Here is a 25,048-nt window from a genome sequence, read left to right as displayed (position 1 = left end):
GCACTCCATATGGCTGGCCACAGGCAAGACTTCAGGGAGAGAGATGCCTGGCTCCTTGCCTGGCTAATGCAAGCCCTAATTTGGCCTCCCAGCTACTAGAGATAAAGGGCTCCCTCATTCCCAGATGCCAGATCTATCCAGCCACTAGTTATCTACTCTGTTGCCTTCAACCCAGAGGACCAGGACTAGGGCCTCAAGGAGTCACTGGTGATGAGTTCAGTCAGCCTGGGGAAAGGTGCTGGAAGACCAGACCTTCAGGACGCAGGCCCAGTACTGGAGAAATTCAAGTGCAAGTTTCTGGGGCTGATTCATCTGAAAGAGGGTGAAAGGAAGGTCAGGGCTGGGATGGATTGAATCAAGACAAGGTCTCCTGCTAGGAGAAAGGGTGGGGGCCTGAAGACAGACTACTCTGGGAAAGAAAGGAACAGATGTGCCTGTGCAGGGCTCCTGGCTCCGGCCATGTGTTCCTCTGCCCTGGCCACACAAAAGTCCCATTGATGCTGCCCCTCACCCCCACACTCTGGGGCCAGTGCCCCAGCACAGGGCTATCTAACAGTCCAGCTGTTGCTGCTGCCGCCACCCAGGATGCCAGGCATGCCAGGCCCAGGCATTGCAAGGTCACATGCTCTGTGTAGGAGAGGCCACACACTGCTGGGATAGCCTCAGGGACCACCGGGGCAGCAATGATGCTAATGGGCAGTGTGGGGTCTGCAGAAAAGCTGGGTACCCAGAACTAAAAGGCCACCTGCCTGCCAAACCTCACCCAGCCCCGCCCATCTTCCAGGAGGGTAAATCCTTGGGCAAACAGTCATGCAGGTGCAAGAGGCACAGCAAGCACAGGGCTGGGAAAAGCAAACACCAGGGTGTCCACTCTGCTGGCTGCTGCCCCACAGGGCAGTGTTCGAAAGGCCCTGTCGGCAGCAGCTGCTGGTGCCCCCAGTACTTGGAGGGCCCCACAGGGTGAATGAGTTGGCTTCCTCCCACGTCACTCCCCGAGAGGGGCCTGATTGTGAGGTGGGTGAGGCAGCAACAGCGAAGAATGGGGCAGCCCTGAGTCCTCCAAACTGGGCTCCTGAAAGTTGGCTGCCACCCACCTCCCCCGCCCCCCCCCCCACACGCCCAGAGCCTTGTCTTGGGGACAGGGTAACCCAGCAGGAGATATGCTGGAGAGTGACAGGCTTCTTGGGCCTGGAGTCTCTGAGGGTGTCTTTCCCGAGTAACTTCGAGCAAGGTCTGGGACCCTGGGGCCAGTAGTGATGCCCACTGATCACGTCCTTTCTTTTTTTATGGCAGTACTAGGGCTTAAACTCAGGGCCTCAATCTTGCTAGACAGGCACTCTACCACTTGAGCCACTCCACCAGCCCTTTTTTGCATTCGGTATTTCTGAGATAGGGTCTCATGAACTATTTGCCCAGGCTGGCTTCAAACTGTGATCCTCCTGATCTCCACCTCCTGGGTAGCTAGGATTACAGGTATGTGCCACCAGTGCCAGCTGCTCATGGCCTTTATTAGGCTAAAGACGATGAGGCCTGTATGGGAACACTCATCCTAGGGTTCAGCACACACAAGCACCTAGCCACATGAATGCTCATTCTAGTGCTGCCTGTCGATACTGGGGGAACCAGTGCAGAATGTGGGGAAGTGCTGTGGTCATCTGGCACCACCCCCTCCAAGGGCATGTTCACCCAGTTGCTCTAGGATCTCCTGAGGAGCAGTGTGAATACCTGACTGTCAATCTCCTGGCTGCAGGACCAGCCTGGAGGAAGAGACACACCAGGTCTACTCCACTTATAGGGGCTGCTCCTGCTGGCCCCAAACCCAGGGCAGATCCCACCCCCAAGCTGAGAAAAACCTGGTCATCACTGGCTCCTGTTTGGCGCTTTTGCTTTCGGCTGACCCTAATCTAGAAACAGCTAGGAGAGACTCTTCTCCTAGGGTGAACAGCAGGTCCAGAGGAGGCAGTACATTCTTCCTCTGCTCTGCCATGTGCCACAATTGAGTGCTTTGTGGGCAGAGCTCTTCATCCCTCCATGCCTTTGCACAGGCTGTTCTTGGCCCAGGATGCCCTTTTCAATCAGTTCAGCCTAAGCACCACCTCCTCCGTGTGGCCACCAGGGTTAACCAATCCTCCAGGAATTTCGGTCAGTGGACCTCCATTCCAAACTCCCCACTGGAAAGCAGGGCTGCACATACTGCCTCTTTGTGTCCCTGGCACCCAGCACAGCACCTGGTGTCTAGCAGCTATACAAGAAATATCAAGTAAGGCCAGGGCCCAGCAACTTTGCTCCTCTCAGATCATGCTGCCAGCACACTTGGCCAAAGTGACTGAGAGTCAGCTAGCAGGAACCAGAGCAAGACTGAGCATCCCCATAAAGTAGGTGGGAGCATGAAGTTTCCACTCCTTTACAAACTGTCCACACGACCTGTGCCAAGCCTTATCCACAATCGGAAGTGGCTTTGGGGGCTTGGAGGCTGCCTCTCCAATTCCAAAAGCAAAGTTAACAGGGGGTGAGCAAGGGAAGGGAACTGCACCGGAACTGCAGGGAGAAAGGCAGTTGTGGCTGCCATCTGCTGTGAGCGAGATGTTTGGAGAACACACGCTCCTCTCTCGGAGGTCTCCCAGCCAACTCAGGAGGGTGGGGCTAGCCCCCTGCAGATGGGAGTGGGCGGCTCAACCAAGTCTGCAGAGGCCACAGAGACGCACCAAGGTCCTGTCCTGTCTACCCAGACACTGCGACTGCCTATCTCTGAACTTCTAATTCTTGGGTAGACAGGGACCAGGATGCCAGTCAAGGACACAAGGCACACTTCCTGTTCCAGGGGGATCTCCAGGCTCTGGGAAACCAACTTCACAGTAATGATGATGCTAATTTAAACATCAAGGTAATAAGGGAGCACTGGGATATGGCTCAAGTGGTAGAGCACCTGCCTAGCAAGCTCAAGGTCCTGAGTTCAAATGCCAGCACTGCCAAAAAAAAAGGGTAATGAGGGCAATGATACCAGCTCTTGCTTATTTAGAGCCCAAGTACCCACCAGAGACCCTGTCCAGGGAACTTGTAGCCATCACCTCATGTCTCCTCATCACTCCCAGGGGAGGAGGAAACAGAGGGTCCAAGAAAGGGCTTGGCCCACTCCTGGGCAGGATCACCCTCCTGTCCTTGGCACCAACTAGCCTGTAACACTTGCTTACTTCCCAAGTGGCTGGACACATTTCCTTTAAAGACACCCCCTTGGCAGGCCCAGGGAGTGCTAGCCTAGCTGGGACCAGGCCTCTCACTACTCTACTACCCCACTGGCTCGTGCTGCCTGCTTGGGCTGTGGCTGGCTCAGCCTCAGTGCTCCTGACATAGCAGTGGGCCAAACTGGGGGCTCATAAGGCTGGCCTACCAGTCACATTCCTTCCCAGAACACCCTATCCTGTGCCTGCACTCAGAAGAATTTGTGCAACCAATGGGCCAGATGTGCTCGTAGGCATTTAAACACCGTCCACACAGACGCTACAGCTGCCCCCTGGCACCCTGCCAACAAAAACGGCTGCATTTCTCACCGGGCCAGGCGGGTGGGTAGAGGCTGAAAAGTCTGCCTGCCAAGACCAAATCATGCCAGGGTTCCAAATGTCACCCCGAGGCTGCCATTTCTAGCCCAGAGGGCTACCCTCTCTCCTACTGGCAACCGGAAGACAGGGACTCTGGGGCCAGTCACCCAGAACTGCACATCCCACCCCACCCCCCCAGCAGCACTGCTGACACCGCCCCCACAGGCCTGCTTGCAAGCCACATACTCCAGAGCAGACTCCTGTCTGCTTGTCCTCCCCCTCCCTCCCCCATGCCGTGATTGCGACACCTCCGTCCTACTGACTGCACCCACCACTGCCTGGGAAGGGGGATGAGGATGAGCTCCCTCAACTGTGCACCCCAAGTACACAAAGATCTATGTGATTTTCTAGGGAGTGAGCCTACAGTTTCCCCCTTCCTCCCAGGGGTCTTTGGCCCCCACTAGGTCACCATGCTGACCCCACTTCCTGCCTCTCACAGTATCCTGCCTGGTGCCCAGTCTGTGAAGCAGCTCTTCCTGGGGAGGGACTCAATGGCTTTCCTATTCTCTAGACTCTTGGCAGGGGCAGAGAAGGGAAGGCATTTGGCCCAGGGAATCTCTGGGAGCTGCCAGCTGTGCTCAGGACCTGAAGCCTCACTCCTCCTGTGCTGAGAAGTGGGAATGGTGGGCTTGATGGAGAAGGGGTCGCTGCTCACAGCCAGCAGGGGATGCAGGGCCCTCCACCCCACACGTCCCGCGCCTGGGACTCTGTGTGAGTCGCTGTCACCACCCAAACACCTTCACAAATCATTCCTGCCTCAGCTGAGGCACAGCCAGGCCGAGGGTGACTCAGCCAGGGAAATCCCAGAACCCACACCACCACTGGGGAGGCTCTGCTGACACCTATGAGGGGGTGTCAAGCCCCTCCTACAGGGGTGAGAGGAGCACCCGGGCTCCCCCACCCCCATTTCCTGTTCTCTGAGAGGGGAGACAGGCGGGTAGGGGCACAGAGAAGTCACAATGCATATGAACCCTGCAAGTGAGGCCATGGGCACATGGCTGCCTTTTTGGGCCTCTGAACCCTTGTCCTGGGCACATTAACTGAGAGAGCCCCTGCCAGCTCCCATCTAGTGCCTGGCGTCCTAGCCTTTGAGTATCCTACTTTCCAAGGACTTAGTATCCCCCATGGTCTCAGGGGATGAAAGCAGGGATACCCGACCATATTTCTGAGGTGCCTGACCCCTGTCCAGCCAGGGTTCCTATTCTGCCTGAGCCCAGTACCCCTACTGTGTACTACCTTAGACCCCAAAAAGGGCAGGATTGAGAAAGGACCAAAACCTAGGCCAGGGGTCAACACCCTCCCTGTGCAAAGGGGAGAGAAGGCACAAAGCCTCAAGACACCCAGTCCCTGGAGGAACAGGAGAAATGGCCAGGTCTGCAAACTTACCAGACCGGTTGGTGCCAGTGGCTATCTGGCCACCTCCTTGTGTGCCTGCCTGAGGGCACATAAGAGAGATCTTGGCTTTGGCCACTATGAATGGATCTACCTTGGCTGGACCCGCCTGGGGACCTTCTACCCTCTCCCTCCATTACTTCTCCTCTCCAGCCTGACACTCACACAGTGAGTGAGAAGAGAGTGAGGTGACAGTATGTGAGGAATGTGAGGTGAAACAGATGTTCCAAAGTACAACCCACCCACAGCCTCTGGTGGTTCAAAGACCAGACCTGGACCTGGGAGATCCCTGACCAGGAGGCACTGGTCACACTCAGCAGGACCTCATGAAGGAGCTTCTGAGGACATGCACATGTAATGCCAAGGACCAATCTCAAGGAGTTCACAGGACAGACTGTCAAGGAAACCAAGGTGGGCCAGTAAGTACAGGGCTCTAATACCAGGGACCCCAGGGTGGGACCCACTGCTCAGCCAGGCAACACAGAAGGCTTCTTGGAGGGACTGACCATGGAGCAACAACAAGGGGAAGCAAGGCTGGCTCATTTCCTCTCACCTCCTTCCATCCCAAACGCAAAGACTTCCCAGTGCCAGGTGGACAGTGGGTGCAACCATGTGCAGGGCCCTAGGCCAGCAGAGGCCTGCCTCCCCAACACTGCACTAGAGGCCCTGGTACTGAATGCCACCAGCAACTCCCCACTCCTGCTCTGGGCTGCCTGAGAAGGTGGCAGCTCCTGCAGGCCAGGGAAAGCTTGCTTGAGAGTGCACAGAAGCCGTGATGCTGCTTCCCTGGCATCACAGGTACACACATACTTGGTGTTGCCTGGGTAGGCAGAGGGAGCCCCTCCACTGACAGGAAGCACGAAGTGGCAGCTGAAGTTCATGCTCAGGTTTCTTCAGCCCCCTACCAGCTTTGATCTTCAGGCTCCAGGCAGGCTTCCTCTCTATGATTCTTCCTGAGGCCTAGGCCTCATGCACTTCCCAGGCAGGAAAGTGGGTGGTGGGAGAGATTCAGAAGCCCATCCGCTCCTCTGAAAGAACACTGAAAACATGTGACCACACAAATCTCCTGGGTTTACTTAAATGTCTTTCAAACAAATGGCTTGAATGGATTTCTCCCACCCTCCCTCCCCACTGAGCCACTCAATGGAAACCAGTAGCTCAAAAGGCTGAGACTCTGGACTGCTGGGGCTGATGGAAATGGGTCTCAGACACAAAGCCCAGCGGGGGCACTCACAAGGCAACTCAGGCCAAGAAAGAAGGAAAGGAAGACACCCAACGAAGAGGCTGCAAAGGGCTCAGGGGAGGCCAACCTCAGGCCCAGGACAGCTAAAGCACCCAGCCCTCTGTGGTCAGTGGGTCACACTCTTGTCCCAGCACTGCCCTCTCCCTCCTCTTGACTGTGGGAGACAGTATTTTCCCTGCTCAAACCCTTACCTGGAGTGCTGCGCCCCAGCAGCCACTCAGGTACAAACTGTTACTAGGCAATTAGAACAGACAGGAGAGGTTTTCTTGGGCAGCATAACTTGCTCAGAAAATCAGGCAGAGCAGAAGTGGGAAGGCATGTGACTCCCCAAAAGATCAGAGCTAGAAGGACCAGGGGAAACCAGCATCCAGACCTCCCAGATCCCCAGAACCTTACAGATGAAGACCCTTAGCCCAGAGAGGTATGTCGATGTGCCCAAGGTTACACAGCTTTGGGCTTTTCCCTGTCCTTGACAGCACTCTGAGCCTCATTCATGTAACCACTGCCTCCCAAGTGAATCTAACATGCCTAGGCTCTGAAGTTAAGGGTTTGGATGCTGAGGTGATGAAAAATGAACTCTGCCCCAGAGCCTTGCGAGTTGGGGTTTGGGGAGGGGGCTGCACTCCTCTCTGGTTTCCTTTCCCACATAACATAGAGGAGGTATCCTTATCATCACCAGGGAAAAACCAAAGCAGAAAGAGGCAGGAGAGACAGTATGCGAGACAGCCTGGAGGTGAGGGACATGGTGAAGGTCAGCCCCACAAGAAAACCAGAGCCCTGGGAGGCTGGACTGCCCCTGGCTTGGGGAGGACTCTCGTCTCAGGCAGGGCAAGTACTCCGTGACCCAAGGACCCTGGACCAGACATGTTTATGCCTACATTTTTCTTATTACAAAATTATGTTCTCTGTAGAAAATAGAAACCAACAACAAAAAGAACAAAATAGACAACACCTGAGATCCCGCCAGGAGAACTATTAACTATTACCATCCTTCTAGTCTTTCTGATTTGTGTACAAATATGGGGCCACTCTGTAGCTACCACTAGAGAACTAGAGAAAGTGAACTTTTTCTTTAGTAAATGTATTTCACCACCAACTTTCCTTGTTACAGTAGAATCACTGGTTCATTTTCCCAAGTCCCTACTGGTAGACAATCAGGGTTTTTTCCCCCCTCTTCTAACTGTGAGAAAGGCCCTGTGGTAGGCCCAGGACAGGGCAGCTCTGGGCTCCAGGCTTTGGTGGCAAACCATACCAGAGCCCTGTTCTTCCTTCAGCAGAGGCAAAACCTTATGCACAAGGTTGGGGCAGGGAGTGGGGATTCTGCCCTTTACCACAGCTCTTGGGCAGCAAGTGATTCCCAGTAATGCTCGGACTTGAACTTGAATAGGCATGGAGCAGACTGATAAATACAGATTCCCAGGCTCCCGTTTAGCAATTTTTAATCAGTGAGGCCAAGGCAGGGCCCAGGAACCTGTATTTTAGCAAGTTCCACATAGGCCAACCCCAACAGGTTCTGATGCCACAGCTGACCAACCTTGCACTCAGAGAAACCCTGCTCTGGAGGGCGAGTCCCACCTGAGTGTGCAGAGGGCTCATTTCCAGTGCCAGGCTTCCTGCTACTCAGGGCTCCATCCCAGAGTCAGATGGATTGGCAATGAGTGAGATTCTCCTTTCTAGCCTGTTCCTTGGTTCAGGGCCACACTCAGGAGCACTTAATGACACCTACATGGGCACTGGTGCCAGTTCTGGGCAGGTGCAGATGACAGGTACCATTTGCCTGGTGGATCGTCACAGCAAGCATTTACTAAGTGTCACACATCCTGCCTTCACCTCTCATAGTGTGGTCAATTGATCAGCAGTAGCCCCACAAGTGCTTATTAGAAATGCTGTGCCTTCATCAGCAAGCTCCCTGCATCATTTGTGAACAACAAAGCAGCACCACAGTGAGTTCTGGACAAGCGACTGAAGAGTGCCCCCATTCTAAAGATGAGAACTGCAACTGAGGTTAAATGACTCAGTTAAGAACACACAACCAGCAATAAATGTGACAAGGGGCCAGACACCAACCCCATTTGGAGCACACACCCCTCCCCAGGATTCTGTTCCAACCCCACCACCACTGCTGAGGTGGGCTTCCTCTGCACCTCACAGATCAGACTGTGGAAATACAGGGAAGTCAAATCAACTGCACAGCAGCCCTCCCTGGATGGTAGAGCTGGAGCTGACCTCACTGGCTGTCTGGAGCTGAGTTCATTCCCCCACAGCCCACTCTGTCTGCAGGTCTGCAACTCGAGCCTGAGCAGGGGTGGAGGTCCTGCCTCCAAAGCCCACAGGCTCCACAGACACAGTCGGGGGCAGGAAGTGGGATCTGGGGCGGAAGAACCAGGAGCTCGGTTTGGTCTGAGGACATTCTTTCTTCACAGCCAGACCCAGTTCTGTGTGCCTTTTGAAAGAAAGAAGAGAATAGCTGTGCTCAGCCCAGTGAGGCCAGCCTCTTTCAACGTTCCAGTTGCTGCCATTTCCAATTACAACTTCAGAGGGCTCCTATAATTTATACATCCCAGGATGCACTGCTCCAGCTGCTTTATGACGGGAGTTCATTACACCATTAAGGTTAAACTTTTATAAAATACTGAGCAGGTGGCAGGCTGGGCGCCTGGCTTAGTTACCACTCCCAGAAGCCTGCTGAATGGGGTTCACCTGGGGAAGGGAGGGACAGACTCTCTAAAGGGGCCGAGAAATGGAGACGGCAGCTCCTGAGGTACCCAGGGCCTCCATGAGCCTGCAGATTATACTGCAAAGTATAGCAGGCAGGCAGCAAGGAGAACAATCTGGGCAGCTCAGCAGCACTGGAAGGGGGCATGTGGGGTAAGAGGAACCACCCTATGTGAGCCTGAAAGGCACCTACCAAGGCCAGGGAGGTGTAGGGTCTAAGGAAGGCTGATCTGGGAAGCCATGTACCAAGCCAGCCTTGAGCCACAGACAGGCCTACACATGGGGGATAGAAACGGGGCTTCCTAAGAATGCAGAAGGCTGGGCTCAGCAACAGGGTGACCAAAGGGGTCTTCCTTTTTTGGGAACCTGTTCTGCCTGTAGCCACAGGCTCCCCAATATGAATTAAGGAGAGGAACATCCTGAAAACAAGGCCAGACAGACACTAGCTGCAACTACGTGGCTTCTAGCACATTCCCTTGATTCTCCAAAGAAGCTGAGGTCCTGGCCCATACTCTACTGTAAAACACGAGTGCGCCCTCCTAGAGAGCTGTGGGACTGTCCTAAGCACAGAGCCTGGGGTGAGTGTCCACAAAACGGAAGTTGTCACTGCTCTTTGTATTAAGTGTGTTCTTATATTTGAAACACTCAAACAGATATGGCAGGAAGGACGACCCTGGAAGTGTGTGCTATTGTGGCTGCTGTCAGAGCTATAATGTCCATTCGTATGTCAGTTACTAACAAGACCAGAGGACTCTGGGTAACTTTTCTCTTATAACCCCCCAGCTCCATACACAAAGCTTAACACACAGTAGACACTTAATAAGTGTTCTGGAATGAATGGGTGGATAGGAAGTTGCAAGTGACAGAATTATTCCCTGCTTGTGGTCTGGCCCGCATCCCAGGGAAGTGCCGGAGGAAGACCAAGTTCTTTTCCAAGGCACAAAACTGAAATGACCCATGAGAAAAATTCCTTGACTCCACCGGAGGAAAGTCTCTACATGACTGGTGTTTGGGTTTTGGGAACACTCAGCTGACCTGGACTTCTTCTTCACATCCTTGGGACACAGGAAAGCCTCATGCCTCAGCAGTGCCCTGTGGTCCCTGCTTCTCCAGAGAGGCTGCCAGACCCAAGCAAGGTTCCTGGCTGAAAAGGACACAGTGGAACTCTGATTTGCCAGGGCCAACAATGTTCCTAGCTGTGAGGCCAAGCCATGACCCCCATCTTGGCGCACAGTCTGGCCCACAGAGTCATCATTCCACAGCCCAAGGACAGCTGGAGGCGCTGAGTGGCTTTGCACAAGGAGGCTCAGAGGGGCTCCAAGGAACAAACTGGCTTCCACCAAAGATCTTGGGAGAGGAAGGCCTGAAAAGAGCTGGACTGAAGAGGCATCAAAGTGAAGGAAACCAAAATAGGAGAAGAACCCAAAGGAACTGGGGGGCTGGGAAGCCCAGCCCCAGAGAGGGCTGGGTGTGAAAAGGGTAAGATCCAGAGGGCAGCAGATGCTGCCAGCTTTGAGAAGATGCTGGAGGGGAGGGAAGCCCAAGTGATCTGCATGGCAAGAGTAGGGCAGGGCGGCCTGGCTACAGCACGAGGAAACTGAAGGTCTTTCAGCCTTAGCACCCCGCTGGGCTGACAGAGTGATTGAGAGAAGCAATCAAGACAATTACTGCAGTACTTAACATGTACTGTGTGTACTGCGACCCTAGCATGTTCTTGGCTTTGGGCAGGGCTTCCTACATGAGTCTCATTTGATTCCAGTGTGCCACATTCCATTAGAGTCCCTGTTTGGAGATGAAACTGAGGCTCACAGAGGTCAGCAACCTGCTTAAGTAGCACTGCACTCAAATGAAACTCTGTCATCGTGAGAAGCCCACATCTGAAGGTCTGTGCAAGGTTGAACTTAAAGACAGAATGCATGAACTACAAGCAGACAATCGAGGCACAAAGGGGTGGCATGTTCTTGAAGACAGGCAGTTTTGGGGGGATGAAGCAGGCAGCTGCTCTCTGGAAGACAGGCTTTGGGGATACAGACTCCTGCAGCTGAGACCTGAAAGGCCAGGACAGTCCCTCAGCCCAGCCTAGGGCAGCCTAGCCACTCTTGAAACTGCCCAGAAACTGCAGCGGGGCTGCTGCTGTAGGACAGTGGGGGAGCAGGATGGAGTGGGAGCTGGCTGCAGGGCGTGCCAGGGGAGCTTGATGTAATCCTGGCCTGCAGAAGGCGGAAACTTGGGAAGTGAAACAAAACGTCACCTAACGGCAGCCCGACCACAGATTTCCAATAAGTGAAGCCAGGCCTGCCTTACCCCCACCCTCAAGTCACTCAGCCCTCTTCCTGGGGCTGGGAGGAGCCAGCTGTGCAGCATGTGTTGCCTTCCTGAGCCTGGCCAGGCGCTGACCAGCACTTGCTCGCTTGCTTGCTGGGGCAGAGCTGATGAGAAAGCAGAGGATTCCTAGCCAACGCCCTGGGAACCCTGTCACAGAGAGCCTGGTGGTTTGGCTATTTTCTGGACATGGGGCTCACCTCTTCATCAGGCTTCCACATGCTTGGAGGGTGGGGAGGTCTGGGCGGCTGCTGGGCAAGCTATCCTCCTTCCTCACCAGCCCAGTCTGAATCGACCTAGTTAAGATGAGCGTGGGAGACAGTGGAAGAACCCCGGAAGGCCCTCTGCATTTCCATACAACCAAGATCCAGAGGAGGGGCTGTCCCCAAGGACCCAGCACTGCTTAGCCAACCAGGACACAGACCAGGGCCTAGCACCACATTGGGGATCTTCTGACCCTCTTTTGGCCCCACAAGGTCCTTGGGCAAGTTCTTGGCAGCTGACAAGCCACAGAATTCTCTCACAGCCTGCCCAGGGTGGCTTGGTGGGTGAGTTCAGATGCTTCAGCCTGGGTTTGCGTGCTCAGCCTTAAGCATTCTGGCCTTGGGTGTCAGCTCTGGAAACACACACACATACACATACACACCTCCCATTAGCACCATGTCTTCCTTGAGTCCCATTACCTTGGAATGTGGGGCGGTCAGTGAGGGGAAGAGGATAAATACCATTGCTGCGGTGATGCAAATGGGACACCTGAGGCTGGGAAAGGATAAGTGACTTATCCAACAATGCCCAGCAGAGCCAGGAACCGAATCCAGGCCCAGCCGTCTCCACATTCCACCCTGTCTCTCTAAAATCACCCATCTGTAGAAGTGTGCACTCCTGGGCCCAACACAGGTCAGATAGGAGTCAGGAGTGCCTGTTTGATAAACACGCAGACAATGGACAAATAGGCCCAAGAAGATGGAGAGAGAAGAAAACCCTGAGGACGAACCAAGTTGGAAGCCTATGGATCCAGGCCCCAGCACCTCTCAGCTGAATGAAACTGAGCAAGTTTCTAAATGTCATCTATAAAATGGCTTAGTGCCACCTGCCCCTGGGGTGGTGGCTAAGAAATGGAAAGCACTTAGCATGGTGCTGGCATCTGTGTTCAGTGAACGCTATGTCACCGGGATCCTCATTTTTCAAGAGGACATGGATGAGTGAGTGAGGGGAGACACACACACTCTCAGGGGGGCTCTAGGCTCTGTAGATAGACTAGAGTTCAGCAGAGCATGAAGAAAGGCTTCCTGGAGGAGGGGGCTTGTGTGAGAGGCCTGGAGGAGCGCAGGGTGTATGTGGGACACTGGACGGAACACACCCTGCTCAGACTCTGGCTCCCCACTGGATCCTTGAGTCCCTGAGCAGGTGATGCAACCTCTCCAAGCCTCCTATAAGACAGGGTTGTAGGATGGGGGTGTGAAGGGAGTACCCGTTGCATGGAGTAAATGAGATCCTCTTTCCCCCTGAGTTGGGCAAAGTCCCTTCTTACTCACAAGATGGAAACTATTGTCATTATTATTATTGTTTTATGGCTGAGCAAAGCCTCCTGCAGACATGCCCTGGTGCCCTCCCTGACTCCAAACCTGAAAGGGTTGACAAAAGGCAAGTGCAGGGCTCTGTCCACAGAGGGACTGAGGTACAACCCCATGGAGCCCACCCCTCATAAGGCCAGTCTACAGGGTTGCCCTGAGGGAGAGGGGCAGGATATGTGGCACAAAATGAAGGGACATCAACAATGAATTAACCTCGACTAAGTCCAGGAACATCAATCATAAATTAATGAAATGGCTCCCTGAGAGACAATGATAAGGGTTACTGGAGATGAGTTAGCAGTAATCCTGCTTCAGCTTACACAGCCAAGGCCACTCTCCCTCCCAGCCCCCAGCAAGATCAAGTCCCGAGCAAGTCCCGCAGGCTCCTTAGCCAGGAAAGCCTCCAGGTGTAGAGACCACTCCTCAGAACACAAGAGAAGACAGGCTCTGTTCTCCTCCCACCCAGCCCCTGGCTCGGAGAACTCTCCGATGCTGAAAGGGTTTTGATGAAACGTCCCAGAATAGTAACCTCCTGGGCTGAACTCAGGGAGGCAAAATTTCAAGGGGTAATTTGATGAAAAAATGATCAAAAGCTTGGAAATAAGTGCTAGAAACATCAGAACCCCTCAGTGGTCCTCAGGGATCCTTGAAAGTCCCTTGCTCACATTATGGCCTAGCACTGTAAGGAGCTGAAAGTCAAGTGGGAAAGACACCCAGACTTATGGCCTTGAGCAGGCTCCAGGCCCTACCTTCTGCCCCTTCCCATGTCCGCCTTCCACAGACCCTCCTTCCTGACCTCCATAACATACCAGACTTTGTCTCTCCCTTTCCTTCCTCAGGGTAAACCACTGCCCCAATTCAAGGGCTCTGCCCCTGGGCCCTCACCACTTCTGACCATCAGTAGTACTGTCACCTGCCACCAGGTGCCTCTTCCTGGCACAAGGCTCCACACCCTCACTCAGGACATTTTAGCAACTCCCATGTTTTCCACAGATGTAGACTCAACCTCTGGCCCTACAGCTGTGGTCCCAAGAACCTATTTCCTACCCACCTTTCCAACATTAGCTTTCAGGTTGCTGCCACTTCTAGACTCACCTTCCTGTGTTCACTCCTACTTGTCCTAAGGGCCTGAGTCAAAGACCATGACCACCCAAGTCTCCCCTGATCACCCTGGTTCAAGTTATTCCTCTCATTTGACTTCCCACAGCACCCACTTCTAGAAATTGCCATGTCTTCTTGACAGACTTTGAATCCTCGAAGACAAAATCTACACCTTGTGAACCTGGTATGTCCAATTCATCTTCATGGCTCTTGTTGACCACAACCCACGGTAGGTGGTCAAGAAATAACTGCCCCTGAATCCAGGCAGAGGCATCCCCAGGACTAACTCATTATCCTGGTAGGTGATACGGATAGATAGGCAAAATTTTGTCCACCCCCAGGGCAGGGTAGAGTTACCATCTCCTTATCAAGTACTGGATCTATTACACCTTCCTGGTGCTAACCTACACAGATCATGATGGAACACTTTCCCCAGGAAAAGATTCTGGCTGCAAGAACAGAGACGCTTACTGACTACTCTCTTTGATTGCAGTGTCTCTGCTTGTCTGGCATTATCTGGCAGAATTCTTACAATTCTCCCCTCGAGGAAGTTACTGTCCCCAACTTACAGACAAGGAAACTGAGGAGTGGCCAGCTACCAAGATTCACATCTGGGTCTGTATGCCCTCAGGCTCTAAAGTCACAATGCCTAGGACTACACTGCTCTCTCTGTCACCCCTGTGGACTATCCGCAGCTGACTCTGGAAGGCAGGAGTGTGTGAGTCGCCCCCAGGTAGTGCACATATGGGTGTTTCAGAGCCACACCTCTAGCCTGGGCTTCCTTCTAAGGATTACTGAGAAAGCAGAAAGGCTACCCCCATAAGTAGCACAAGTATCATCACAGGAGGGAGGCATGAATCCCACCCTCCCACCCTCCCTGAGCTAGAAGACTGCCCCCTCAGGCTCCTCTGTTCCCTCCTCCTGCTGCTGCCAGGAGCCCAGCAACGCCCCACTCCACACACCCACTGACACTAGGCCAGCCAGACACCAGAGCCCACAAATTCCCACACCACCAGCCGCTCACACTCCCTCAGCCCTTGCTTCCCATAAACACACTTGCGGGCACACTCGGTTTCACACACATACATTCCCTGAGCAGTCCTGCAGAGGAAATCATCCAGCCCTGCTCTCTTCAACATGACCTGCCACGCACCCCATGAAAACACCTCACCCTTAGCCCACAGATCCCTCCACACCATCTCCCTGGATGTCTTGGCAGCAAAGAAGTCACCGCCAAGAGGCAGCTTCCTGGATATTTCACAGCCATAGACATATGCTCTTCTCCATCCGACCCAGATCAAGCCCAGCCCAAATCGGTATCAAAAAGGAAAATCAAGATGAAGAATTTTCAGCTCTGCCCATGGGAGGAGGTAACCACATCCTCAAATGTCCTGGGCTTGGCGGTTCTAAAAGATTTATCTTTCTCTGACCACACGCTCATTGATATTTCCCCCAGCGCTACTTGCTTAGTCCACTGGAGGGTAATGTAAAGCTATTCTGGTGAGAAATTGACTCTGATGGAGGCTGGACCAACAAGTGATTAAACACTGAAGTCCCTTTCTGGCCTGAGGACAGGGACAGAGTGAGGTGGACAGGCTTCTTCTAATGGGCCACGCCTTCAGCTGTAGCCAGCTGACCTGGCACTCTCAGAAATGGTCAGCATCCTCCAGCCTGTGATGCCTGATTCCCTGGCACCCCTCAAGCGGAGTAGCCTGGCATTATGATTTATGGGGCAGCTAAGGAAGGAAAGGTTGCCAGGAGCTGAGTAAAGCAACTTTTGGAGAAACACAGACCAAAAAAAAAAAAAAAAAAAAACGGAAATAGGACTGAAGACAAGAGTTGAAAAACCTCAGCTTGCCCTTTATGTCCTATGTCCCTAGCCCCTTGTCTCTGCTGAATCTGTCCAAATCGGCATCTCTGCACAAGAATCAGGGCTGGTCACCTGGCTGGATTCCCTATTGCCTCAAACCCCGAGGATGGGCAGAAAGCTTGCTCTGCTCTGCAGGAACTGAGACCAGCTCCTTCTCTTAGCATCTTCCGATCTGCCTCGCCTGCCGCCCAGCTCTGCAGAGTCCCAGCATCCCAAGCAGATGGCAAGGGGTGGCTGAAAAGGGCTCCTGGAGCCCCAAACCATAAGGCTGAGCCACAAATCAGAACAAACAGGCGGAGGTGTGGAGGGTGAGCTGAGGGGACATGAACATTGAATATTCACAACAGGGAGGCTGAAGGCTTCCTCCTTAATAGACTCTGCACTTCAGAGCGTTTTCCAGGCAGGAGCTGAAGTGCCAGGCAATTCCTTCGGGAGGTATAAAGGCACTGTGGGAACATGCATTGGACGCCCCTCAGGCCAACCAGGGAATGACCAAGGGAGCACTTGCAATGCCAGGCAGTGTCCCAGCAGCAGTCACTTTTTCACAGCATGGAAAAGTCAGCTTGCCACCCTGGGCTTGGCACGGCTATGTCCTCCTACCCACGTGGTTCCACTGCAGCTTGGACATAAGGCAAAAACTTTCTGCCTCGGGGTTGCAAGCTTGTGAAATGGGTTGCTGGCTATGGCAGACGCCCACAGGAAATGGTCAAGAAAATGGGCCTGGATTCGAGGGGCTTTCCAGTACCAAGTCTGCCATCCACAGGGGACTGTAATTCAGACTCTGCAGCCCCTTATCAAGAATTATGCTCCTGGTGGCTGATGTAATGCAATGTGCAGCCTCTCTCATCTTCCCCATCTGGGAAGGGCCTTCAGTTGGAACTTGGACCACATCAGGAGAGATGTCCTTTGAGTTCTCACATCTGTCTACCCTTGGGGCACCCTCTAAGGGGTCCATTGCCCCTTTCTCTTCCCCATGCATCTAAGGCACCACCCACTGTCCCGAGTCCCCCTGCCATTCAGCCTCAACCTCCTTCACAGGACCAGCCAGTCCTGAGTCCACTCAGTGAGTGCCCTGACCCAGTTCACTTTCTTCAGGCTTACAGCCCCCAATGCTGATTTGACTGCTCCCCACCCAGAGCCGGGAGCCAAGGGAAATTCTCAAGAGAAAACGCATACTTCCCAGTCTCCCTCCCACACAAGCACCCTAGATCGTTCAGCCACAGACACCTCCCAGACCTACCCAGATGATGAGCTGTGCCTGCAGCCCAAGCCAGGGGCTCCCTCCTGCAGAGGTTCCTCCTGCAGGGGCTCCTCCACTCCTGCAGACTCAGTTTCTTCGGCCATGTCCAGAATCATCCTCGAGAGACCCCGGGCCTGCTTCCAGCTCAGTAGCAGACTCACAGTGTCAACAGAACCCACTTTCCCCCCACCAGGAGCATGGACACTCAGGGACTCTAATTCCTGATGACAGGCCCTCAACTTTTGGCTCCCTTCCTCCCCAATCACATTCCATGTTTCCATTTGTTATGGCCTCCTCCCTCCCGCCCTGGTCTCTTTACCTGAAGAGAATCCCTAACCTCTGCAGAGCCTTTCACTGTTTACAGAGGATTTCCATGTGCACCTCTCCTTTTGTTCTCTGTGACCACTGACCACCATATGAAGTGGCTCTGACAGGTAAAGTCACCTGCTCAAGGTCACACAACCACTACTGGAATTGAAGTTATTTGGATCCAAATGCCACTAAAAGTACTCTAGAGTGAGGGAACTTGGTATCTCCAGACACTCACCTTGGCAAATTTGCACCTACCACCTTAGTGTCCAATACCCTCGATCTTGTCTTTTTGGACTCTTAAATGCCTTTCCCAGACCAACCCAAGTTCACTACTTTTCTTCTTCCACCCTCAATGCTACTTCTCCAAGAGATCTACAAAGACCTAAAGATTTCCCCCACATCCCAAGACTTCTCTGGAGGTCTGGAAATTGTCCCTCTGAGAAGTAGGACACCAGGTGACATCTCCCCCAAATCTTCCCAAAGGACTGGTATGAGGACAGATATAATCCCAGCAAGATCCCAGTGGTTACAGAATCATCTTCCAAGCATCCCCCAAACGGTCCCCTGGACCCAAAGGTTTCCAAGCATCAAAAAAGAGAGCTCACTCCCAGGTCCTCAGCAGTGAACCCATCAACCCAATGAGAAGACAGGCCCAGGGACTACCGACAGGTGGTGTGCCACATGGCCCCCTGACCTGCTGACATGGGTCACCTCTTGGCACCCTTTCCATGTTCACCTTTCCTGTGATCAGGAACAATGAGAACTATCCACCCCTCCCATCTTCCCCAAAGAGGGATGGACTCATGAGTCCAGCACAATGCTAGCACCAGGCTAGGTCTCATCTGGGTCACCATGGAGAACCTCATGGTGGAAGCATCTACTAGAGTTTCTCTTTCATGTCCTTTATAAAGGACACTAACCTTCTCCTAGCCTCTGCTCAGTCCAATGTACCCAACAGGCATGAAAGCTGGGTCCTTTGACAGAGGCAATGCCCTTCATCACCCCAGGGTGGATGTTTACTCTCCATTCCACCTGGGTCTGAGGGCCACCAATTCACCCCCTCATAATGCCAGACAGCCCGGAGCAGAGCCAAGGACATTTCTCATAGTCACTTCAGGGACTCAAACCATCTGAGGACACCGATTTTTAAAGTCCTCAGGGCTGTCACTCCAGACCATGTTAAGCCCACAGCCAGAATTACCCCAACACCCCAGCAATGGCAGCCCTTCCTCACAACCATGCCCGCCGCACCTGCATGCCGGCACCAGCTGGGCACCCACTCCCAACCAGCCGGAGCTCTATGCGCACCACCTACCTGTACGGAGGGCTGCACCCGCCTCACACCTGGGCGGCCACCACCACACCAAGGTGGGGGTGAGTCTTCTGACACGCGTGCCAGGAAAACCACGCTGCCCGTGCCAGATCCACGTTGCCCACACCCCGACCACGGTGTCACCATCCCCACACTGGTGCCCGGGGCTCCACGGACCTCACACCTGCCACTGGCGCGCGTGGCAGCCTAACCTCCGCCCGCGAACCTCGGGCCGGCCACCGCGCGCCCTGGACGCTGCCCAGCCTGCCGCGCCGCGCGCACCGCGCCCGCGCCCCAGCCCGCCGCGCCCGAGGTCCCCCTTACCTCCCGCCCGCTGCAGGGCTCGGCCCGCCGCCGCCGCCGCCGCGACCGCCACCTCCATCCTGGGCTCCCCAAGGCCCCGATTCACTAACACTGCTTCCGCAGGGCGCCGGCGCCGGCGCGAAGGCCGCCTCCACCCCCCGGGGGACGCTGCGTCCTTTACGTAAACCCCACTCCGCCGCCAGCGGTGACCATGGCGACGGCCGTGGGGCAACAGCGCCCTCTGGCGTCAGGGAGGGGAGCGGCGCCGAGGCCCGAGCAAGCGGAGCATTTGGCTGCGCTGGGCCCCATGCATGGGGGCGGTGGGCCCCTGACTCTGGCCTCGGTAGGGGCTCCGTGGGCAGATGGGAGGGGTTAGACGGGCAGCACTGCATGCGGGGATGAGAGCTGCCTGGGTCCCCCTCCTTTAGGCCCCGCGTGACGGGGTTTAGCGTGGGAGAGGAAAAATAGCAAGTAAGATCACTGGAGAACTGGTTTATTTGGGGGGAGGAAAGAGAGAGATGGGTTCCACCTTCTTGGGGTTACTGAGCAGCTCCTTAAGGAGTCGGAGCACATCTTCATCTGTGTCCTCCCCTCCACCACCACCACCACCACCACCCACCAAGCCCAGCGTGCCTGACATCCAAAGGGGCGCTCGGTCAAATTTGAATTTCTGGTAAATGAAGAAAATCACCCCTCCTGTTCTTCACACACGCCCATTCATCCACGCAGCAAGTCACTTAGCAAGTCTTCCTGACAGCTGATCTTTAGGCAGGGGCACTGCTGTATCCCATCGCTGTGCCGAGCCGGGAGGGGGAGGGCACAAGTGGATGAGAACCTGCCCTGCCCTCAAGGAGCTCTCTCCTCTCTCCTTGAGGAAGGCAGCCAAAGGAATGATGTTTCCAATGGAAGCAAAGCCGGGAGCTGTGGAGACGTTCAGAGCTCTTAGAAGACGCCAGTGGGTCTGGAGATCATGGCAATTCAGCCAGGTCTCAGAGGTCAAGCAGAAATTCATCAGACACACAAAAAAAGAAGAGTAAAGTGCTTCAGGCAGGGAAGGCCTCTAAAACGTTGCCATCCTAAGAAATTAGGGTGACTGGCTGCAGTTCAGTAGGAGTGGGAGCCACAGGTGGATCTAAGGAGGTACGTGTAAGGGAGGCTGAGGTGGAGCCTCCCCCCCAAGATTACCTGGACATTTGGCTGAAAGCGAAATCCGTATTCCGGGACAGCCTTCTCCTGGGAGTATTCTGTAATATCTATGGTCTTGGCGAAGACAAACTGGCTTAGGTTAAAAAAAAAAGGAAAAGAAAATGGGGACCAGAGATAAATACCAATACCCAGAGCTGCCTGGAGGGATTTAAGGAGGAGCAGAATCCCCAGGTTTTTGGAAAGAGATCAGGGGAGGCCTTAGGGACTGACTATAGCAGTTTCGGTTCAGGGACCTTCCTTCTAGATCATTACAATTAATCAGAATCAAAACAGCACTGGGTGTAGCAGCCTGTAATCCAGACTAATTGGGAGCAGAGATTGGGAGGTTCACGGTTGGAGGCCAAAGGAAAGGGGGCATTTGGGAGACCCCATCTCAACAAATGGCTGGGCAAGGTGGCCTGCTCTTGTCATCCCAACTATATGGGGAAACACAAATAAGATTGGAGTCCAGGCCAGCAAAATTCTATCTCAAAAATAACCAACATAAAAAAGGTCTGGGGGCTTGGCTCAGGTGGTAGAGCCCTGCCTCTGAAGCAAGAGACCCTGAGTTCAACCCTCAGCACCATCAAAAGAAAAAAAAAGACTTTTTTTTTGAGAGACAGGGTCTCCCAAACTGTCGTGGAACATGCTATGTAAGGCTGGCCTTGAAATAACAATCCTCCTGCCTCAGCCTCCAAGTGTTGGGATTACAGAATGTACCACCACACTCAGCCAAAACAGCCAGACTTAATATCTCTTGGCTTGAAGTTCCAGATTCCCAGAAGAAAGAATGTTATTGGTCCAACATGGGCCATGGCTGATCAGCTATGGCAAAAAAGTGTTGTGTCATACAAATCCACTCTTCCTTATTGACAGAAGTTCCCAAAGGAGAATTTGTGACCTGAATAACTGCTCCAAGATGGCTTACTACAAAGATGGCTTTCCACACCTTAACTGCCCCATGCATGGGAATGCACAGGAGTCCATGTGCACACATCTGTCCCCCAACACCTCTTCCTTCCCATTCATCCAGTTGTCCTCACCAAACGAGTTTGAATAGTTCCTGTTCAGCCACCCCCAGACTTCGTGCACAAGGCCACTATTATCCAAGGTCTTCAAGGCGATGTTCATTCCTCCTCAGGTTCTGTAGTCATTCCGTCCAGGCATTCACCAATGGGATGAAGGGTACGTTTAACCACCACCAATACATCTTGCAACCCCACACGTGGAATTGACACTACTGGGGAGCTTGCTGGAAATGCAAAATCTCAGGCCCCAAAATCTCAGCCTGATCACAAAGTCCCCAGATAATTCGTATGCACCTTAAAGTTTGAGAAACACTGCTATTATACATCCTGGGGCAAAGGAAAAGAAAAGACAAGGAAATTTTTTTTAAATTTGTGATCATTCCTATTTAAAAAGTCAGGTCTGGGGATGTATCTGGGGATGTGCTAAGAATGCATACCATGTTCAAGGTCCTGGATTCAATCCCCAACACCAAAAATTTTAAAAAAGGGGGAGGGAGAAAGGGTGATTATTTATTCTTCAACAACTCCAGTAACAAGCAAGGAGATGCAGATAGAAGCTGCAGGCGTTATTTTTGCATCTGGTTGCAAACTCCTGGTTTTGACTCTTTCCTCTGACTTATTCCCCCTTCTGCTTGCTTCCTGCCTGCACCTAATTTGCCTGGCAGACTAACCTAAATCTTCATCCTTGAGGGCAGAGCCTTTGGTGGTTCCAACTATAAAACATCTCGGCAGGCTTCCAGCCACATTTACCACTGGGTGCAATGACATAGGAGGTACTTCATGGGAGCCCTAGCTCCACCTTCTCTGTCTCTCTCTCTCTCCCCTTGTCCCAGTTTCTAATCTGGTGAACCACGATTATGCCTCCTGATGGAAATGTTTCTCCCTCCAGTTCTGAAAACACCAGGCACAAAATCAAAACCCAGAGCAGACATCTTACTGATGTCATCACCTCCACCCCCAATTCTGAGACCCTCTGGAAGAAACAGCCCATGAAGTGTGGCTAGTTCTCAGCACATACTCCTGGGTACCCAGTCTGGTGCAGACACCAGGCTCTAATGCCATATTTGGCCTTTCCTCAGGGTACCTTTTGGTGCAATTCTGAAAGTTTAGTCAGGTGTCTTTGGATACAGTCACTAGAGGTGTGAGCAGATTGGAGCTGGGGAGAAGGACAAGCGTGAGGGCACCAGAGCTGATGACAAGTTGTAGACTGGTCTTGGTCCAGCTGCCAGGCTATGCTCCCTCAGCTCCTTGCCAAATTCCCACTCTGGCCTCAGTTTCCCTCTGAGTCCCAGTGGGGATAATAACATGGGTCTTCCTCCCAGGGGGCTGTGTGGATTAACTAATTAATGAGTGTTACATCGCCTGCTTCCACAAAGGGGCTGATTAAATGCTGAGTGTTGTTATTAAAAGCGATGGAGGGTGTGTGACAGGCAGAGTCGGCTGGAGACAGATCTGCTCCCCTTGTCTCCTCCACACCCCCTTCCCGTGTCTGCCCCATGCTCTGCAAGCTGAACATCTTGCAAGACAAAACCAAGATGATTTTTGGCACCCCAAAGCCGGCACATCTCCCCTGTACTGGAATGTGAGTCACAGCCAAGCTTCATATCGTAATCTGTCTCTGACAGCTGGCACAGCTGTACCCTGCCCCAGACTCAGCTCCCAGCAGCTGCAGCCTGGGACGGCCTGGACAGTGATTGCAGTAGGACAGAGCCGCCTGCAGAAAAACAACTGCAGAATTCCTGAACTGGACACCACCTTAGATTGCACTGCCCCTTGGAGGCAGTGATCAAGTGATCTGCTTTCCTCACCGCCTCTGGGAGAGAGCAGCACCAAGACACACAGGCCAGGGGTTGGGAGAATTCAAGCACACAAGATTTTAAAGTATAAAGTGTCTATACATGGGCGAAGGGGATCCAATGACTATATTTTCACTTAGATGCAGGGTGTAGGATAACTGGATGAAATCACAACCCCAAGGCATGATGACTTTAGCTTTTCCCAAGTGTAGAAAGACCAGCCAGGCCTCAGAGATAAATAGTGACTTTGACTTTGTGGTACCCCACCCTGGATCCCTGTGGCTAATAGGAGATCATTGTCCACCCCCAGAGGCTAAGTCTTATGTCCCTAAGTGTTACACAGTGTTAGCTCCCACCCTGAGCCCTGGCACCGCTGATGGAGACGGGTGGGACCCTGCCACCAGGTAAATAAGTTCGTCTGTGGCAAACAAGGAGGGGATTGTTGTTTACCCAAAAAGTATGAACTCAGCCTGCCTAGGGAAGCAAGTGGGAGAGAAGCTCTGGAGGCTGAGCTGTCAGACTCCCACAGGGAGAGAAATTAGCCAGGTGCAAGGCTAGGGAATGCATGTGAATTGGGGTTTGGGACACCTGAAGGGAGCTCCACCTGCAGATCATGGGACCATCTCCTGGGAGGATTTCAGACCTTCTTGCCTCTGTAAACAGCTACTCTCCCTGTACTGCCAGGCCTTTACCCTCCCTGCCTTCCTTGGCCCTCCAGCTATGAAGTAACAGGAGTGGATTCGGGGGCAAATAGGGTGGAAGTGGAGGCTGGACCACATGGCTTTGCTGGCACCCAAGATATGCTGAGGTTCTGTCCAAGAAGTAAGTTGTTCCCTCCCACCAGTGGAAAGCCTAAAATCCCACATCTTTGACCTGAGTTAGCACAAACTTCAGTCAACAGATCCATGTGATGGTCAGAGTGACAGGGGTGATGTTGGAGATGCTAGAGGAGATGATGGCGATGGTGGCTTGGTGGTGGTGATGATGGAGAGGAGAAAGGGAAAGTTGTGGAAGGTTTTTCTACTCCTGCTGCATGTGTTTGCTTGGGTGTCACCAACACTCTCCCTGTAATGCCCAGAGGATTGGGAGAGCCTTGCATCTCATTAAGTCAGTCAATTTGTAAGTGTCTGCTCCCGGATGAGTATTGTAGTAACTAGTTTTTCTCCTTGGGGCACTGGGGACCTACGGGAGTATAAACACAGATGTCTCAGGGGGAAGTCTGTGTGATTCATGTACACTTTCTCTACACCAACAACCAGAGTAGAGAGTGTATCCTTTGACAGTGTTCATCCGTCCATCCACTTGTTTGCCCACCCACTCATTCTCCCAACACCCATCCAACCACTCAGTCTGTCCATTCACCCACCCACCCTAGCACTCATCTATCAATTTATCCATCCTTCCATCTGTCCATCTGTCAACATTCCCATCTCTCACCCATCCATCCATCCATCCATCTATTCAACTGCCTCCTAAATGATGTCTGTTTAATTCTTCCTTTTTAATATCTCTGAGGCTACCCACTTTTGTCTATTTCCACAAGTATCTTCCAAGTCTAGGGCACCCTTGTCTGTCTTCAGGGCAACCAAAGTGGCTCTCAACTCTTACCCATTTTCCACCCAACAAATGGGGTGACCTTTCATAAATGACCATTAGGTTACATCACTGCCTAAGACCCTGCAGAAGTTTCCTGCTGCTCTTAAAATACAGACTGTAGTTTTTCTTAGCTGTAACTCACACAGTACAGTTTGCAGCTTGATGAATTTCTATATACGCACATACCTGTGACTGCATTTCCAGTTCTTAGTGTCCTTCACAGTCAGTAACTATCTCCCAGAAGTAATCAGTATTTGGACTGTGCCATAGATGAGTTTTGTCTGTCATATACTATGTACCCTTCTGTATTTGCCTTGTTTTCTCAACTACATCTCTGTGAGATGTATCCATGTTTTTATAGAGATTGTTCATCCATTCTTCCTCATTGCTATGCAATATTTCATTAGATTAATATACCATAATTTGCTAATCTATTCTGTTGATGAATATCTATTCTGGTGAT

The 25,048-nt window shown here is 52.9% G+C and overlaps 1 protein-coding gene across 3 annotated transcripts in view; it reads right to left on the bottom strand.

Annotated features, from left to right (window-relative positions):
• Dagla (diacylglycerol lipase alpha) overlaps window positions 1–19,127 on the bottom strand; it is a 59,900-nt gene extending 40,773 nt beyond the window's left edge. For 2 of the 3 annotated variants that reach the window (XM_074046945.1, XM_074046969.1), the window contains exon 1: window positions 19,002–19,127. The gene's annotated coding sequence lies outside the window, so the exon portion shown is untranslated. Of the gene's footprint in view, window positions 1–18,680; window positions 18,854–19,001 lie in introns of those variants that run through there. The other variant, XM_074046964.1, reaches the window with a different exon arrangement.
• Between the last annotated feature and the right edge of the window lie 5,921 nt (window positions 19,128–25,048).

The sequence above is a fragment of the Castor canadensis genome, chromosome 1 (assembly GCF_047511655.1).
Source record: "Castor canadensis chromosome 1, mCasCan1.hap1v2, whole genome shotgun sequence".
In the NCBI taxonomy this organism is placed as follows: Eukaryota; Metazoa; Chordata; class Mammalia; order Rodentia; family Castoridae; genus Castor; species Castor canadensis.
Note: the sequence above shows the minus strand (reverse complement) of the source record. Positions and strands in the feature narration are given on the sequence as shown.